The following is a 7,243-nucleotide window of genomic DNA, read 5'->3' on the forward strand; positions in this document are numbered from 1 at the left end:
TCTCTGTGCATGTTTTCTATTTGTTAGGGTCATCCCTGAGGGCTCTAGAGACCTGGATACAAAGGATCTCTGCCCATTTTTCTAGTCTCTTACAGAAGAGATCAAGTTGCAATATAGTGTTACAGTTAAGACGACTATTTTCTGGCCAGGCTTGCCCATCCTCTAGCTTATATTGAGGCCAAATAGTGCTACGAAAGAAGGTAAACCTTTTCCTTTTTAGGCTTTTTAATGAGATTTGATCCCAGTGTCTCAAAATGCATCCCAGAGGGGAGTCTCTGGGGATGGAGGTGGAACTTCTCATTGTCTTCAGGGAGAGAGTTGACTCCTGTAACCAAAAAAGGGGCAACTCAATAAGGGTTTCCATTATTAGAAGCCCAGAGTCCTATTTTCCTGCAGAGTTAGCACCCTCCTTCTAGGGAAACTGGTAGGATCTCAGGTGGGAACTCTCCCAGAGAGTTCTGATGGTGAGGGGACCTTGGGCATCCCCAACCTTCCGTCCCCTTGTCACCCTGTCATTGTGGCTGTGGCCAGCATGTTATGTGATGACCCTGCTGGCCTTGGTGTCCTAGAACCCCATGCTTCATCCTGGTGTCTGCAGTCATGGAAGCGGAAGCCTTCCTGAAGACCCCAATTATAGACGATGCCTGATAATTAGCTCTGATGCCCTGATGTGGATCCCTCAGGAACGGGCATTGCCATGACTCCAAGATCTCTGAATATACCATTGTCTTTGTTCTGATAGGCCTCTCAACAGTTGGTGACAAACAATGGCCTCCAGGACCAGAGGTCCCTTTGATTATTTAAATATTTCTTGTCTGACCCATAGGTATTTGTTGATCTCTCCCACTTTGCTGTCGGTTCGGTGAAACTAACCTCTTTTTTTCCAACTCTCTTTGTATCCTTGAATTGTTTGGGTTGAGTCCTGTTTCCTTAGGTGGTGAATAAGGCAGACCCACAGGGAGAAATCTCAATAGCTGGGGTCCTTTGCCAGGGAGTAAAACCATTATAGTCTGTTTTATGGTAGCCTGCACACATACAATAGACTGAGTTGGCAATCTTGCAGGACCTTTGCAATAGATGGCAAGACATCTCATAGGTCCTAGTGCCCCATCTCCAGCAAAGGAGATTGCTGAAATGGGAATGAGAAGTGACTGAAGCTAGGCTGGGGTGGGAGGTGGGGGGGTGGGGTGGGGCATCAGGTCCGAGTGTCCCATGGCTAAGAAACAGATTTTGCAGAGATAGGTACAGCTTGGGAATATCAGACAATGCTGTTGGAAAGATGGCGCTGATAGGCTTGCTTGATGTAGGGTTGCCACAAGCTTTCAGTTTGTTAAAAAAAACCAAACAAACCCTGCAACATCTGCAAAGTGCAATAAAACAAAGGGCAATAAAATGAGGTATGCCTGTAATTTCTAAGTGTTCTTTTTATTTTCTGTTCTTTTTATAGCATTATGTTCTTTTTTAAAAAATGGATATAGTGCCTCTAATGTCTGAAGACATAAGTTATAAGGTTTTTAAAATGTTTTCTACATATCCCTGCATTGGTGTTGATTCTTTTCAGTCTTTTTTGGTTGTTTGTTTATTTATTTTAAAAGATTTTATTTATTTATTAGAGAGACAGAGAGAGCATGAGCGGGGAAGGTATCAGAGGGAAAAGCAGGCTGAGCTGAGCAGGAACCTGATGCAGGACTCGATCCTAGGATCCTGAGATCCTGAGATCATGACCTGAGCTGAAGGCAGACGCTTAATCGACTGAGCCACCCAGGCGCCCCTGGTTGTTTGTTTATATTTGGCCTCTGTCCTTTATATTAGTGTCATTCCTCGACTGTGGGGTGATCCTTGCTGTCAATTCATATATAAAAGCCATGCTCTAAAAAGGTGTTTTTGGGACATGAGCAGAGCTTATCAACTGAGCAAGTTGTAAGATGATGGGGCAAGGGCCCAGCTATTTGTTTTCTTCCAGGGAGTAACCTTCTAGTTACTTGTTTTGGGAATCTACTGGTTTTCTTGGAGCACAATGGGGAATGGAGGCTGGAAATCTTAATGATTTCAGTATGTACACCTTTACCAAACCACTATTTCGTTATGGTATCTTTGCCCTCAGTTGTGGCTGGCATCCCTGAATCCATGGTCCTTCAGGTGTGATATCTCCAAAAAAGAAATGATTCTGCAGGTTTCAGGTTGGGAATGAGCGATTAGAGAATGTTCCCCTGACCTTGTCTGGTATGGTGGGGAATCCAGGAATCTAACTGCCTCCAGGACTTTTAACCTCCTCTTTTCAACTCACACCATCTGGGATATTTAGTGCTTTCAATTCCTGAGCCTTTGTGAGGTTTTACAATGTCAATTAGGTTGCTTCCAGGCCTTGCCTCTGAAAACACTTGGGTCTTAGTTTCCTCTGGGCTGTGTGAGTGTTCACTAGTCCATCTGTTTAGCACTGTATTAATTTCCTAGGACTGTCATAATAAATTACCACAAACTGGGTGGCTTAAAACAATAGAAATTTATTCTCTCACAGTGTTGGATGCTAGAAATCTGAAATCAAGGTATCAGAAGGTTGGGTCCTTCTAGGGGCTCTGAGGGCTCTGTGACTCTCTCTTAGCTTCTGGTGGTTGCTGGCAGTACTTGGCATTCCTTGGCTTGTGCATGCATCACTCCCATCTCTGCCTCCATCATCACATGGTGTTCTCCCTGTGCCCAAATTTCCCTCTTTTTATAAGGACATCTGTTATTGCATTAGGGTCTATTCTGATCCAGTTTGACTTCATTTTATCTTGATCATATCTGCACAGACCCTATTTCCAGTAAGGTCACCTTCAATGTATCTTTTGGGGGACACAACTCAAAACGTGTCAGTCAGTTTCTAAACGTCTATGGGCATTTTTCTGTTGTCTCCTTTCCAGTTCTCTTTGTTCTTATGGGTCTATATTCCCTACTATTTATTTATTTCCTCCTCTGTCTTTGTTTTAGTGAGGATTTTATAACAAGAAGAGGAAAGTGGATATTTTCAATATGCTGTGTTGACTGAAGCATTTATTCTTGCTATTTTTAGTTGAATTGTACCAGATTGGCAACTGAAACCCATAAAACTCCACTTAGTATGCATACTTTCAAGTTCACAACTAAAACTTTGCTTTGAATAATAGTTCAGATAATTCTGTAACCATTTTTTGATAGAATGTAAATGAAGTTTCTATTTTAATTCTACATTTGATATTTAATGTCTTTCATTCAGTTTGCATATTTATTCCACAATAATTTTATGGAACTGATAGATTTTACCAAATTTGGTGTATTTCTTCAGAGTATCAGTGTCCATCATCCTGAAACAAAGCAATTTTGATAAATGTTTTATCATTGTTTTATTTATACAGGCACAAATATAGCAATTTTTGACAGAATTCGGTGAAATTTAGCACATCAGTATTGTTATATAATAAAGTATTTACCAGTCAACAGTACTGTTCTCTGTGCTTTACACATACTGACTCATTTAATCTTCATATCAATCCTTGGGGAAATTACTATTTTTATCCCCATTTTACAGATAAGGCAGCTAAGACTCAGAGAGGTCAAATGGGTTTTTCAGGGTCACACAGCAAGCATGGGAGGTGGCAATCAAACCCAAATAGTTTGACAATCCAGAATGCTCTCAACACTATGTAATACTGCCTCTTTGCAATCAGTGGGATTTACAGAGCTATGTAATTGCACTGAATAAAGTTTATAGTCCAGAGAAACACATTTTTAAATCCTCTTTGAATTAATGTAGGAAGTTTATATCTAAAGGATACATCTTTTTGGCTATATCCTCTGAACATCCCCTTAATTGGGAGGGTAGACAGAGCTTTGGGTCCCTTGTTTTCCAAATGGTTAGTAAAAGAGGACATGAGGAGATGCAACAGTTATTTCCAGCTGCCTTCTTTTTTTTTTTTTTTTTCAAGTATTTGAAAGGTAACTTGTGGACCTTAACTTTATTTTTTTAAATTTAATTTAATTTTATTATGTTATATTAGTCACCATACAATACATCACCAGTTCTTGACGTAGTGATCCACGATCCATTGGTTTTGTACAACACCCAGTGCTCCATGCAGTACGTGCCCTCCCCAACACCCACCACTGGGCCTACCCATCCCCCCCGCAAAAAAACCCTCAGGTTGTTTCTCAGAGTCCATAGCCTCTCATGGTTTGTCTCCCTCTCCGATATCCCCCCCTTCATCTTTCCCTTCCTTCTCCTAATGTCCTCCATGCTATTCCTTATGTTCCACAAATAAGTGAAACCATATGATAATTGACTTTCTCTGCTTGACTCATTTCACTTAGCATAATCTGGCAGTCCCATCCACTCCAGTCCCATCCATGTTGATGCAAAAGTTGGGTATTCATCCTTTCTGATGGCTGAGTAATATTCCATTGTATATATGGACCACATCTTCTTTATCCATTCATCTGTTGAAGGGCATCTCGGCTCTTTCCACAGTTTGGCTATTGTGGACCTTACTGCTATGAACATTGGGGTGTATATGGCCCTTCTTTTCACTACATCTGTGTCTTTGGGGTAAATACCCAGTAGTGCAATTGCTGGGTCATAGGGTAGCTCTATTTTTAAATTTTTGAGGAGCCTCCACACTGTTTTCCAAAGTGGCTGTACCAACTTGCATTCCCACAAACAGTGTAAGAGGGTTCCCCTTTCTCCACAACCTCTCCAACATTTGTTGTTTCTTGCCTTGTCAATTTTTGTCATTCTAACTGGTGTAAGGTGGTATCTCAATGTGGTTTTGATTTGAATTTCCCTGATGGCTTATGATGATGAACATTTTTTCATGTGTTTGTTAGCCATTTGTATGTCTTCTTCGGAGAAGTGTCTGTTCATATCTTCTGCCCATTTTTTGACTGGATTATTTGTTTTTTGGGTGTTGAGTTTGAGAAGTTCTTTATAGATCTTGGTAATCAACGCTTTGTCTGTAGTGTCATTTGCAAATATCTTCTCCCATTCCGTGGTTTGCCTCTTTGTTTTGTTGACTGTTTCCTTTGCTGTGCAGAAGGTTTTTATCTTGATGAAGTCCCAAAAGTACATTTTTGCTTTTGTTTCACTAGCCTTTGGAGATGTATCTTGAAAGAAGTTGCTGTGGCCGATGTCAAAGAGGTTACTGCCTATGTTCTCCTCTAGGATTTTGATGGATTCCTGTCTCACATTGAGGTCTTTCATCCACTTTGAGTTTATCTTTGTGTATGGTGTTAGAGAATGGTCGAGTTTCATTCTTCTGCATGTGGCTGTCCAATTTTCCCAGCACCATTTATTGAAGAGACTGTCTTTTTTCCATTGCATATTTTTTCCTGCTTTGTCGAAGATTATTTGACCATAGAGTTGAGGGTCCACATCTGGGCTCTCTATTCTGTTCCATTGGTCTATATGTCTGTTTTTGTGCCAGTACCATGCTGTCTTGGTGATCACTGCTTTGTAATATAGCTTGAAATCGGGCACCGTAATGCCCCAAGCTTTGTTTTTCTTTTTCAACATTTCCTTGGCCATTCGGGGTCTTTTCTGATTCCATACAAATTTTAGGATTGTTTGTTCCAGCACTTTGAAAAATGTCATTGGAATTTTGATCAGTATGGCAAAGGTATAGATTGCTCTGGGTATCGTAGACATTTTAACAATGTTTATTCTTCCGATCCATGAGCATGGAATGTTTTTCCATCTTTTTGTGTCTTCTTCAATTTCTTTCATGAGTGTTCTGTAGCTCCTAGAGTATAGATCTTTTATCTCTTTGGTTAGGTTTATTCCGAGATATCTTATGGTTTTTGGTGCTTTTGTAAATGGAATAATTTCTCTAATTTCTCTTTCTACAGTTGCATTGTTAGTGTATAAGAAAGCAACTGATTTCTGTGCATTGATTTTGTATCCTGCCACATTACTGAATTGCTGTATGAGTTCTAGGAATTTGGGGGTGGAGTCTTTTGGGTTTTCCACATAAAGTATCATGTCATCTGTGAAGAGAGACAGTTTGACTTCTTCTTTGCCAATTTGAATACCTTTTATTTCTTTTTGTTGTCTGATTGCTGTTGCTAGGACTTCTAGTACTACGTTGAACAGTAGTGGCAAGAGTGGGCATCCTTGTCGTGTTCCTGATCTTAAGGCAAAGGCTGTCAGCTTTTCCCCATTGAGGATGGTATTTGCTGTGGGTTTTTCATAGATGAATTTTATGAACTTGAGGAATGTTCTCTCTATCCCTATCTCTGAAAAGTTTTAATCAGGAAAGCATGCTGTATTTTGTCAAACGCTTTTTCTGCATCAATTGAGAGGACCATATGGTTCTTCTCTCTCCTCTTATTAATGTGTTCTAGCACATTGATTGATTTACGAATGTTGAACCACCCTTGCATCCCTGGGAATAATCCCACTTGGTCGTGGTGGATGATCCTTTTAATGTATTGTTGGATCCTATTAGCTAGGATTTTGTTGAGAATTTTGGAATCCATATTCATCAGGGATATTGGTCTGAAATTCTCCTTTTTGATGGGGTCTTTGCCTGGTTTGGGGATTAGGGTAATGCTGGCCTCATAGAATGAATCTAGAAGCTTTTCTTCTGTTTCTATCTTTTGAAACAGTTTCAGGAGGATAGGTATTATTTCTTCTTTGAATGTTTGGTAGAATTCCCCAGGGAATCCATCAGGCCCTGGACTCTTGTTTTTGGGGAGGTTTCAGATCACTGCTTCAATCTTGTTACTGGTTATTGGCCTATTCAGGTTGTCAATTTCTTTCTGTTTCAGTCTTGGGAGTTCATAGGTTTCCAGGAAGGCATCCATTTCTTCCAGGTTGCTTAATTTATTGGCATAGAGTTGTTGATAATAATTTCTAATAATTGTTTCTATTTCCTTGGTGTTAGTCGTGATCTCTCCCCTTTCATTCATAATTTTATTAATTTGGGTCCTTTCTCTTTTCTTTTGGATAAGTCTGGCCAGTGGTTTATCGATCTTAATTCTTTCAAAGAACCAGCTTCTAGTTTCATTGATCTGATCTATTGTGTTTCTGGTTTCTAATTCATTGATCTCTGCTCTAATCTTAATTATTTCTCTTCTAATGCATGGCTTAGGCATCGTTTGTTGCTTTTTCTCTAGTTCTTTAAGGTGTAAAGTTAGTTGGTGAATTCCGGATTTTTTATTTTTTTGAGTGAGGCTTGGATGGCTATGTTTTTCCCCCATACGACTGCCTGTGCATTATCCCATAGGTTTTGGA

The sequence above is a fragment of the Phoca vitulina genome, unplaced genomic scaffold, assembly GCF_004348235.1.
Source record: "Phoca vitulina isolate PV1807 unplaced genomic scaffold, GSC_HSeal_1.0 scaffold14, whole genome shotgun sequence".
NCBI lineage: Eukaryota > Metazoa > Chordata > Mammalia > Carnivora > Phocidae > Phoca > Phoca vitulina.